This window comes from Mauremys reevesii, linkage group 7 (genome assembly GCF_016161935.1).
Source record: "Mauremys reevesii isolate NIE-2019 linkage group 7, ASM1616193v1, whole genome shotgun sequence".
Lineage (NCBI taxonomy): Eukaryota > Metazoa > Chordata > Testudines > Geoemydidae > Mauremys > Mauremys reevesii.
In genome coordinates this window covers 84,411,720-84,424,047 of record NC_052629.1, presented here as the reverse complement: position 1 = coordinate 84,424,047, position 12,328 = coordinate 84,411,720, and the positions used below count along the sequence as shown (strand labels likewise).

The window sequence follows — 12,328 nt, the reverse complement described above, 5'->3', positions numbered from 1 at the left end:
GTATATATATTTTTACAGTCTGTTCTGCTGATATGTTGCTTCATCTCCCAAATCAAAGGAAGCTAGGGCTGTTTTATAATCAAACGTTTAGCTGACATGATAGATAGATAAATGACTTCATTCTGTAGCATTCCTGGGCTAAATTATGATTCCTCCCTGAACACAAAGTTTCCCTGTCCAGGTTAGCTATGCTTCCTGGAGCTAATGATCACTATTATCACAGTGAAACCAGAAGACATGCTAAGGACAAAGTCCACACAAAAAAGGTCTCTCATTCAGACAGCTGCAGGGCCGCCGGGGGGGGGGGGGGGAGGGAGGCAAGAGGGGCAATTTGCCCCAGGCCCCGGGTCCCGCCGGGGCCCCCACGAGAGTTTTTCAGGGCCCCTGGAGCGGGGTCCTTCACCGCCGAAGACCCGGCTGCACTTCAGCGGCGGGTCCTGTTTCGGCGGCAGGGGGCCCCTGCCGCAGGTCTTTGGGGCACTTTGGCGGCGGGTCCCGGAACAGAAGGGGCCCCCTGCCGCCGAATTACCACCGAAGCGGGGCCCCCCCGCCGCCGAAGACCCCAGGCCCCGGGAATCCTCTGGGCAGCCCTGGACAAGCTGAGCCATCTCACATACAGGGATACAACTTTTACTAACATGTAGAAGAGTATAAGCATCTTTACTTCCTGGCCCCTCACTTCTGAAGCAAGAGCACCACTGAAAACGCCTAACTAAAAACTATATGACTGCCATCATTTATTGCAAGGACCATTTGATTAGCATCAATTGTCATGTTGGCTATATTTCAACAACAATTTAAAAAATGTCAATGTACTCTTGCCAATTCCCATCCTCTCAAGAAAAGGGGAAACACAAATCAGGTAGGAAGCCTTTTTTTTTTTTAATCTGCTTTCTAAATGTACTAAATTCAGGTTTTGTTACACAAGTCCATTATCATGTATATTAACTGGCATCAGCGTCTATGGCCACTATCTTAGTTCAGAGTTAGCCAGAGACCCCTGTTTCAATATGTTTACTGATCTAACTCTCAAATATTCAGTAACCTATTTAACAAAAATCACTTGCTGATTTACAAACCACCACTGACCAGCTTTTACACTCAAACAAAGTTTAGCACAGGGGTCGGCAACCTTTCAGAAGCGATGTGCCCAGTCTTCATTTATTCACTCTAATTTAAGGTTTTGCGTGCCAGTCATACCTTTTAACGTTTTTAGAAGGTCTCTTTCTATAAGTCTATAATAGATAATTAAACTATTGTTGTATGTAAAGTAAATAAGGTTTCTAAAATGTTTAAGAAGCTTCATTTAAAATTAAGTTAAAATGCAGAGCCCCCCCACTGGTGGCCAGGACCTGGGCAGTGTGAGTGCCGCTGAAAATCAACTCGTGTGCTGCCTTCGGCACTCGTGCCATAGGTTGCCTACCCCTGGTTTAGCATGTAACAAGTAAGGTATTTGCAGCAAGACCTTCGGAAGGTAAATGACTAAAGTAAATAGCAAGTTCACCCAGAAGAAAAACAGGATCCGAAGTCAGCAAACAAAACTGTCAAGAAGGCGGCCCGAGCCGACAGAAGGACTTACGCTGATACTCCCTGATTTCTGTGCGTTCACCACAAAATACACAAAATATGGAGGCTCACAGAGCCAGGAAGCCATGGTGGAGTTATCTCCTCGCCAAAGGATGTCAGAGGCAACCTTTGCTTACCCCACAGCTGTGCGAGCTCTGCGGAGCAGCCCCGACCGTCTCTCCTTACGCCGCCAGGAGGGGAAGACAGGACAGGACAGATCAAGGCTCCCTCGTTGACTTACACGAGTATCCCCGTCCTGAGCCCAAAGACAGCTACCCCCGCCACCCTGCCGGTGCTGAGAGGGGAACCTGAGCCCCCGGGGGCGGCTAAAGGGAGAGCCACGGGCTGGAGCAGACCGAGCGCTGCCCCCCGCGGAGATGAGCACCCCCTAAGCGGGGACAGGGACGCCGCCCCCCCGGCCAGCACCCGCAACCAAGGCACGAAGGAGCCTCCTGCAGAGGGAGGGGTGGGAGAGGCAGCGCCTGTGCCGCTTCCTCATTCACCCGGCGCCAGGCGAGGCAGGAACTGCCGTGCGAAGCGGGGAACTCCCCGAGCCGGGGCTCCAGCGGCAGGTACCCGGGCGGCGCCCCCCGCGCGGACCCCAGGCACTCACCGCCTCCTGGGGGAGCTGAGCACGGCGGGGCCGGCGTCCCGGCCAGACGGCGCGGAGCTGCAGCAGCTCCCAGGCCGAGCGCTGTCCGCGAGCTAGCGAGTTCCCAGCCCAGCCCGGCCGGCCCGCCCCCCTGGCTCTCCGCCCGCCCCCGCGCTCCGCCCTCCGGGGCACGGCTCCCTCCTCCGCCCCGGCCAGCTCACCTGCCCCGCCGGCTCCGCCTCGCCCCAGGACTGGGGTGTGTGGGCTCCTGCTGCACCGGCTCTGGCGGGAAACCTAGCCCCAGAGCTCGTCCCCCGGCGGCGGGGCGCGGGACAGAGCCATCCTCCGGCTCCGCTTGCTCCTTCACCACCCTTGTTTTCTCTTCTTCTCCCTTTCCTCGGTCCCTTCCCTTGCTCTCCTCCCGCCTTTTCCCTTCTCCCTTCCCTCACGTTACCTTCCCTCTCTCTTGCTCTCCTCCCGGCCTTTTCCTTTGCTCACTCTCCTTCCCCCTCTTCCTTCTTTTCCTCCCCCCTCTCTTTTAGTCTCCTCCCTTCCCTGACGTTACCGTTCCCCTCTCCCTTCTTCTCCTCCTATCCTTTCCCTTCTGTCACTCTCCTCCCTTCCCTCATGCTACTTTCCCCCTCTCTTGTACACTCCTTCTTCCTTCACGTTACCAGCGCCCTTTCTTACTCTCTTCCTGTTCTCACTCTCCTTCCCCCTTACTCTCCTCCTTTTCCTTTCTCTCACTCTTCTTCCCTCTCCTTTACTTGCCTTCCTTCCCTCCTTGTACTTTCCTCTCTCTTTTACTCTTCCCCTTCCATTTCCTTCCTTGACTCTCCTCTCCCTCCCCTTTTACTCTCCCTCCTCCCTCATGTTGTCTTCCCCTTCACTTTTACTCTCCTTTCCCCTCTTTTTCTCTTCTCCCTTCCTCTTCATGTTTGAGTTCTTCTGACACCAGTAAGGAATTCTCCCTGACCGCTTGACCCAAGAGTTCAGCTCTAGGTCAGCATTAAAGGCAAAAGTTCCAGCATGGGACCAAGCTCACCAAACTCATCCAATCTTAAGCTCCTATTAGTGTAGTTGCAGCAGCCCTTCTTCTTTGGGAGATGCTTGGCCTTTGGGGAAGCCAGCTTACTTTATTTGAACAAGTGGTTTTAATGTTCACTCTATATATTTAGTAATCCTGGCTCTCTTATGGGGTTTTGGCAGCCTAGGCCACAGCGGTTTTCTTGATGTGGCACTTGTCCACCAGAAATTGGACAGAAGACACCAAACTCAATTGAGGTGGTTTATGATTTTCAGCCATTGGTGATATGCATTTGAATTCCATCTGTGTAAAAGTTTTTGCTGGACTAATGCTTTGAATACGTGCCTAATCCTTTGGGAAAGATTGTCTTAAGTTTACAAAGTGTTTTTTTTTATATAGGTGAAAAATAGATTTTTTGATGGCTTTTAAATTGCGAGTTGTATTGTTAAAGGATGGCAAAAACACAGGAGGCCCCAATCATGTAAACACTTTCCACATGTTTAACTTTACACATGGGAGCTGGGGAGCAGTCATAGGGACTTATCATGTACATGATGTTAAGCATGTGTATCAAATGTTTGCATGATCAGGGAGTTGCATTAATTCAGGACAGGAGCTGTCTTCCTGCATGTTTATACAGTGCCCTCATTGGGAGGGGGCCTGACCTTGATTGATGCTTCTGAATGGAGTTCCCCAATATCCCTCCCGTTGTCTATTTTTTTAAATATAGGCTATGAGGATGGTGAATCAATCAATCAATCGGGAATCATGGATATGAGGAAAGGATGGCTGGGTAGCTGGGGTATGGAGGAGAACAACGGGGTAACTGGAACAGCTTAACGGAAGTAAATCGGGAGCCGGATAATAAATTATCGAGGATATTGCTTTAATAATTATATAATCTTTAATAATATCGATAAATAAGGATATTAATAACTGACTGGAAGATTGCTATAGTATAATGTATATAATTCAAGATTAAAAAAAAAAGAAGGGAAAAATAAAAAGGGAATTATAGGCATGTTAGTCTGCAAAGTCAAGGAAAAAAAAAAAAAGAGAAAGTGAAAAAAGAGAGAGAGAGGAGGATGATGGGAATGGATGATGGGCAGATTGGAGGATTACAGGATAGATTTAATAGATCGTTCCAAAACAAACTTGCCTTTTTTGAGTAAGAGAGAGTTTTTTTTTTTTAGACTGGAATTTTATCTCGGATATTTGGATGGATCTCTCATAAGGAAGTTAAATTGTATGAAGAATTACTGAAGAAATACATGAAGAAGGGATAGGTGGATAAAAAGAGAGGGGGATAGGAGACTGAGGGAAGGGAAGGGGGAGAGGTAGTATTGAAGGGGGAACTGGGGGGTGGAGGGGGTTAAAGGGGAGGTCCTCAAGGTTTGGTTTTTTTTATTTTATTTTATTCTATTTATGAGTTTTATGGCTGACTAAGAGAGGGGAACCGGTTTTGAGGATGATACAAAGTGGGGGTATTGTCAGGGGATATTCTCCAGGGGAATTTCTATTGGATCGGAGGATGAGATTTGTAAACTGGATAAAATGGAAATATGAGAAGTGTTAGGTTATGCATTTAGGGATGTCTAACAAAATGCATTTTATAATGTGGGGGGCGAAGGTTAGTTTGGAAGTGGAGGAGGAGGAGGGGAGAAGGACCTAGAGGAGAAGGACTAGAGTCCTGGTGGAATGCAATATGAATATGATGATAAGTAATGATGTGGGTGTTAAAAGTTAAAGGCTAAGGCAAAGTAGGGGTTGCATTAGGCCTAGTAGTGATAAGGAGGGATATATATAAGGCGCTATATGAGGCTCATTTGGAGTATTGTGTGTTGAGTTTGGTGTTTTCATGTTTAATGAGGATGAATTCAAAATTCAACAGAGAAGAGAGAAGAGACTAGAGGGAATGAATGAGGAAGGAGGAATGGAGAGAAGGAGAGATGGAAGGAGTTTTGAGTTGTTTGAAAAAAGAGGGATGAGAGAGAAAGAGATAGATGGATGAGATATGATTATATTCTTTAAATATATCAGAGGGAGAAGAAAGAGGAAGGAGAGCTCATATTTCAGCTCAGTGATAATGTAATATAATAACGAGGTCAGGTCAGTCAGGAAGGAAAAATCAGGAAATTGTTTCTAACCATCAGAAGAGTTCAACTGGGAAGCAGGAAGTGAACAGAAACAGAGGAGACAGGGGGACGGAAGAACTTTAAGATAGATAGATTAAGCTAGAATTAAGGGGATGGAGGGGAGGATGATTAGGATAATAGTCTTAGTCAATGGGTATATGATGTGCCTGATATAACCTTTTCCAGAGGTTTGGAGTCTTGCCCGCATGCTCGGATGGTTCAGCTGACCGCCATACCATTTTATTTCGGGGAGGAATTTTCTCCAGGGAAGATTGGCTGGCTATTGTGGGTTTTCCTCCTTCCCATCATGGGGCAGGGGGTACTTGCTGGAGTGGTGTGGTGGACGGCTTATGTGGCCTGCATCTTGCAGGAGGTCAGACTAGATGATCATAATGGTCCCTTCTGATCTTGAATTCTATGATTCTATGAATCTAAAGTTTGTCTTCCTTTTTTGAAAAGCAGCATTTCCACTTATAAAATTAAACCTTTATAATTATAAAAAAGGAACATAAAGCATATATGCCTGGAACCATTGATAACAGATAAATAAAACACACATTTACTCTTGGTATGGAAGAGAGAAACTTTCCTAACAACCTCTTTAGCACTTAGCTGCTTTTTCTTTAGTAAAGTGGACTTCCTTGTCAGACCTTCACCTGAATCATAGAATCGCAGGTTTGGAAGGGACCTCAGGAGGTCATCTAGTCCAACCCCCTGCTCAAAGCAGGACCAAACCCAATTAAATCATCCCAGCCAGGGCTTTGTCAAGCCTGACCTTAAAAACCTCTAAGGAAGGAGATTCCACCACCTCCCTAGGTAACCCATTCCAGTTCTTCACCACCCTACTAGTGAAAAAGTTTTTTCCTAATGTCCAACCTAAACTAAATGACTTTATCCTTCTCCAATTAAACTTTCACTGAATTCGATAGTAGTAAATCCAATGTACTTTCACCTTTCTAGGGCTGTACAGGAGCTATGGGACATACGTATCTTTCATTTTCTTTATTTACAGCTCTCTTTGGGCTAGATTCTGGGAACTGAGGGTGATCAAAACCATGCAGATTAGGTATTGTCCAAGCAGAAAGTCAAACCCAATGTATACTGGCTCCAGTCAACCTCCTCCTGAATTTCTGATATTTTATCCCAGTCATCCATCCACCTTCCCAGCCTATAGTTACCAAAAGTACATAGAGTACAACTTGAGAGTTTCTAAAATGTCTGAAGACCTCTGAATCTATTGCAGAGACCACCTCTATCACAATTCCACTTCAAAATGAAGAGCATAATCAAAAGTAACATCTCAATTTACAGTTTAAAAGAAAAAATATGAAAGATTATCTGAGCACTAGGGACGATGTAATATAGTTACAGCTATGCTCAGAACAAAGGAATGGAAAACAACTTTTTTTGATCATAAATGAAATCTTAAACTGCACATATCTTTATACAATTACATGTTTTTATATCTTGTGATGAGATTTTAAAGTTTGAAAGTATAATCAAAGAGTTCGTGTTTATGACACAGGAACTTCACACTGTACCCACAGATCATAATTTTTAATTCTATTTTAAAATCTAGTATGTCTCACTGGAACCTCAATAAAAAGTAACTTGTAGTACTCACTGCTATCACATAGAATTCCAAAGCAATTTATAAGATGGAACTTTCTATATGGTAGCAATTTATGGATACTTTTCTGTAAAAACAAAACTAAAACTACAAGGATTAAATGAAAGGTGAAAGTGAAAACAAATTAAAGAGCCATGATTCAAATCTGTCCAAATGAGAGTTTCCTGATTTCAGTACTTCCAATGAGCTTCATCAAAATGGGTAGCATTTTATAATGGATGTCAGATCATTTCTTATTAATTTGGTATTTAAAGCAATATAAAATGCACAGGGAGAATCCATTTTGTTTTATGGTTGCAATATATAGTTGCACAAAAACTTGATTGCTAGCTCTGTTAGGTATCCATTACTTTAAAATAAGCCTTTCTAAAACAAATAGCTTCTTAATCTTTGGACTATAAGATTTCCACAAGGCGTATAAAATTAAGAGTAGAGATTTTCAAGTCCTTATGAATATAAATCCTCAAGTCTTTACTCAGTTAGCGCTCTCTAAAGTCAATAGGGAGTTTGCCTGCATTGGGACTGAGTAAGAATTGGCTCATGGAGAATACAATGTAGAATCTTTCCTATTTAATAAAGCAAATTCTTGGCCTTAGCAAGTTGAGGTTCCTTCCAATCCAATCACCAATGATTCTAAAACTCTAGTTTTATTTTATTATATTTTCAGTTGCCTTTTCCTAGTGACTTTGGTTTGTTTCTCTAGCTTCACCTGAAAACTAAACAATGGATTTTGCTGATGTTCTTACATTTATTATTACAGTATATATTTGTTTGTATTACTATAGCACATAGGGGCCCTACTCATGGATCAGGACCCCATTGCACAAGGTATTGTACAAACACAGACCCTACTCCAAGGAGCTTACAATCTAAGTATAAGAAAAGAGATGATAGATGGATACAGGCAAATTTATGGAGGACTAGAAGGAAACAATGTGACAGTATTGGTCAGTATGATAGGCAGTGGTCTTAGTATACCAGCAACCTAACTGTTGTCAAGTTTTTTTTTGTTTTTTTTGTTTGTTTGTAGGCATCATAGCAAAGGACAGTCTATGGATTTGAAGGTGTAAATGAGGTTGCTTTGTGGATGTTTACATGGAGCACATCCCAAGCATGTAGGGCAGCATGCACAAAGATGCTTGTTTGAAAATTAACAAGCAGACAATAGACACTGGCAGTCATGGGTCAACTGAAGGTTGTTGTTGACAGTTTGATAGTGTGATTGACTGATGATAGTGTGAGGATTGACTGTGAAGGTCTTGAAAGTGAAGACAAGCAGCTTATGTTTGATGTGATAGAGGAGGAGGAGTCAGTGGAAGGGTGCAAAGAGTGGGGTGACATGATCAAAGTTACTGAGTAGGAAAGTCATCTTTGCAACAGCATTGTGAATGAATGTGAGTAGGGCAAGACTGCACTTGCCAAAGCCAGCAAGAAGGATTTTAAAGTAATTGAGATACAAGATGATGAGGGCATGGATGAGAGTTTTAGCTGGATGGATGGATGGGAAATGCTATATCTTAGAGATGTGATGCAGAAAGAACCAGCAATATTTAGACAACGCCTGGATGTGAGGACCTAGAGAGAGGAGTGAGTGGAAGGGTATGCCCAGGTTATGGGTCTGAGTGACAGGAAGCATGGCAATGTTGTCTACAATGACTGAGAAAGGAGGTAACAGGGAGAACTTGGAGGACAGATCAAAAACTATGTTTTAGCCCTGTTGCTCTTGGGCTGATGGCTGTGTATCTGCAAGGTGATAACGATAATGGAGAGACAGGCCAAGATTTTACTTTGGACAGGAGATAAGTCTTGGAGAGGTAGACCTATGAGTCAACACAGCATAAAGATAGTTGTTGAATTTGTGGTTGTGGATGAGATTACCCACAGGTAAGGTATAGAGGGAGATGGAAGGGGGACCAAGGACAGGGTCCTGTGGAACACCCACCGAAAATTGAAGGGCAAAGGAGGATGTTCCTCCAAAGCACACGCTGTAAGAGTGATTAAAGAGGTAGGAGGAGAACCAGGAGAGGAGTCTCATCTGGGTAGATTCCAAAGCAATTTAGAAAGCATTACTAACATATTTATGTTTGTACAATCACTTTGCTGACCACAAATGGTCATGGTGTGAAAACCAGCAATTGTTGAACAGCATACAGCACTCCACTACAACTTTTAGGTCAGCAGTCAGGTATGGTGTATGTAATTGAGAATACAGGGGAAAATCAGAGACGTAAAATGTAATCATACAAGCTGGAATTTTGGTCAAGACACTGGGGCTAATAGTTCTACTATTGTGAAGTATACCATGGGATTTTTTTTTATCACCTTAAGTGGTGACAATTGTGGTTTTACATTGCATCTGTCAGACTGCACCATAGGTAGCACAGTGCACCCTGCACCATGCTGAGGCATTGATTTAATACTAAAAGTACTTGGGTTTTCTTTAGAGATCTCACATCCAAAACACTCACCTTGCCTGAGGCTGCTCAGCATGTGAAATCTGACAGGGTCACGGTAGAAGGTGGTATGGCTACAAGCCATTTTACAAATAGATGGAAAGAAATGAGAAATTAAATTTTCTACAGTAAAGTGACAGCAAAAGATTCACAGCTGAGAATAAGAATAAAAATGAGCTTCCTGAACACACCAATCCACTATCAATACCCAGCACTTTCCCAAAGTTGTGTGATTAACTCCTTTGAGTTGGACTAATACTGTATATTTTTCATGGGGCCAAAGGACTCCAATTCAAATTAAGGAAAGATGTTTAACTGATACACATGATTATGTATGGACAAGTGTCAATTCACAACAGAGAAATAAACGTGGCAGTTACAGTTGTACTTTTATTCACCGAGCCTCATGATGCAGCTGGAGGGTGAGCTTCTGTTGACCTCTGTTTCCCAAGTCTAAGCAACAAATGCCTAGTCTCACTTCCCCTTTGTTCACAGAGGCAGGGGAAGGGAGTGACAGAGGGAGGAGCCTGCTACAATCTCGTCTAAAAATTATGGGGATTTCCATTAGTGAGAACAGCAAAAGTAAGGAGGCCGAATACTTTCTGAACTAATCTGTTGTTTTTTATCATCTGTATTTATTTTTAACTCCACCAGAGAGGTCCTTTGGGGCCATCTGCCTGTCCCAAGTCAGGGTAAAGGAGGAGGGTTGGGCGTGGGGCTAGCAACTCCACCCTGTAAAAATCAGCTTGCTACAGAAACGCCAACAATAGAGTTAACAGAGACTTTTAGCCTGGAAAAAGAAGGGTCTTCAACTCGAAGATGCATGACGCTGGGTGGTGAAAGCGAGAAGCCACTAAGCCGATCACCCTTCTTGCAGCCAGGAGGATTACCATCGGCACATGGAGCGTGAGGACCGTATGCGAGTCAGGAAAGACGCGCAGGTTGCAGCAGAGATGAGGAGCAACAACCTGACCCTACTAGGCATTAGCGAGACAAGATGGACGCAAGCTGGACAGAGACGACTGTTGACAGGAGAGCTGTTGCTGTATTCAGGACAACCAAAACAACCACATTAATAGCTGCCTCAGAAGGATTCTCCAGATCCGCTGGCCAGACACCATCAGTAACATCCACCTCTTGGAGAGGACACATCAACTCCCAGCAGAGGAAGAAATTAGAAGGAGGTGGCAGCCAACCAACATCACCAGACAGGCACTGCAGTGGAACCCCAAAGAAAGCGCCGCCCAAGAAATAATACCTGGCGCGACCTTCAGGTTGATAGCAAAAAAATGGGCTATACCTGGAACCAGCTAGAGCGAATGGCCCAGGATAGAAGACTATGGAGATCTGTTGTTGGCGGCCTATACCCCGGTTGGGGTGACGGGCATGAATGAATGAATGATGTATTTATTTTTGAAGTATTCAAAAAATTGATTATAGTTTTAACGAACTGGCTTTAGAATGTTGGAGTCTTCTGCAGGAACCCCCATTTACCGCACACAAATTTTTCCTTCAGTTTCTCATACTTACCTCCAAAAGCATGTTTGTGAGTTAGCGCTGAGAGTTAGATGCATAATGGGCAGGATTCATTGATTTAATAAAGTCTGCCTGCCACATCCATTTGAGAGACTGAGTGAAGCTGAATTCTGCTTTAGGGGATCCCTCCACAGCAATATGAAATTTAAAAAAAAATGTTTTAATTTTGATATTGACTTAAGAAGTTGTTTTTCTTTGTATTAGTCAGCATGTCTTTTATCATGATCTGCACTTGAATCAGTTGTTTCTACCTTTTTAGGCCTTGCTTCTTCAATGTGTAGAGTGCTGTGCCTGCACAGACGGCTACTGATGTCAGCAGAGATCTCCACAGGTAGAGGCATTCCGTTCATGTGCTATATGTTGCAGGATCAGAGACATAATCTTCATGTTTTAGCTTATGTTTGCATCAGATTTTTCAATTGAATAAAGTTCAATAGATACTAGGAATTAAAAACCAAAACCAAAACACCATGGCTTTAGTTTTCCCTGACTGTATAGGTATATAGGTCAAGAGTTAAGAGATTCTCAATTTCAGATCAAAGTATATAAATTCCTCCATATTTTGTATAAGCAATTTTTTTTTATTTTAAAAAAGTATGTTTCTAGTGTTCAGAATTGTGAGGGGGGGAAAAAGCTTGAAAACATGACCCAAGTGGATCCTAAAGGATCAAAATCCAGGATGACAATAAAAAGAACCTAAAATGTTGGGTTGTTAAAGGCTCTTTTTTTTTTTTTTTTTTTTTTAGGTTCTCATGATGCTGAATATTGGGGCTGACAATACTGCAACCTGTGTTTAATCTATGTTCATGAAAAGAGTTTTTTAAAGCTTTTTTTTTTAAAAAGACTTCCTGGTACTATTAAAACTCCACAGTGCACATACCCTTCTACTAGGTCTCACTCTGCCTGCTGTCAAATTGTTAGTGTCTGTGCTGACCAGCATTGCTGTGACACTTCCCCTTATTACAATGCTAGTTTGCAAAGAGAGCATGAAGTGGTGAAGGTTATAGCACAGCAAGGAAGGGTGTGTGTTGGTGCAGTTCTGAAATTGACCACAGTCCTATTCCTAGTTGATTTTACATTTTTGTGACTGCTGCAGGAGGAGCTATGGTGTTCAGGAATGTAGCCAGTCTTCTTTTGCTTTGTTTGTCTTGCAATAATTCTCTTTGATCTTAATTATGCTAAAAGGAGATGAAAATTGAATTCCTATTTATCTACAGAACAAGACAGTATATAAAGTGGCAGTTCACACTTCTGGATATAAAACACAAGTGTGCCCCTGTCCTGGCTAGAGGTAAGGACTGATTCTCTAATTGTCATTGCTGCTGAGACTATCAGCACTATTTATGGTAGTGTTAATGGTTATGATTTGGATGAATATTCACTGGGAAA

The 12,328-nt window shown here is 43.3% G+C and overlaps 1 protein-coding gene and 1 long non-coding RNA gene across 8 annotated transcripts in view; one reads left to right on the top strand and one right to left on the bottom strand.

Moving 5' to 3' along the window:
* PRKCD (protein kinase C delta) overlaps positions 1-2,635 on the bottom strand; it is a 124,822-nt gene extending 122,187 nt beyond the window's left edge. For 2 of the 5 annotated variants that reach the window (XM_039480911.1, XM_039480915.1), the window contains exon 1: positions 2,180-2,302. The gene's annotated coding sequence lies outside the window, so the exon portion shown is untranslated. Of the gene's footprint in view, positions 1-1,703; positions 1,723-2,179; positions 2,303-2,379; positions 2,567-2,612 lie in introns of those variants that run through there. The other 3 variants (XM_039480914.1, XM_039480912.1, XM_039480913.1) reach the window with 3 other exon arrangements.
* Positions 1,684-11,889, top strand: LOC120368644. 3 transcript variants are annotated; one of them, XR_005582708.1, is made up of 4 exons: positions 1,684-2,138; positions 9,899-9,985; positions 11,199-11,270; positions 11,686-11,889. It is a non-coding gene; the product is annotated as an uncharacterized LOC120368644 (long non-coding RNA). The 3 variants fall into 3 exon arrangements; XR_005582710.1 differs by lacking the exon at positions 1,684-2,138 and adding an exon at positions 3,005-3,160; XR_005582709.1 differs by lacking the exon at positions 1,684-2,138 and adding an exon at positions 3,321-3,442.
* Positions 11,890-12,328: the final 439 nt, after the last annotated feature.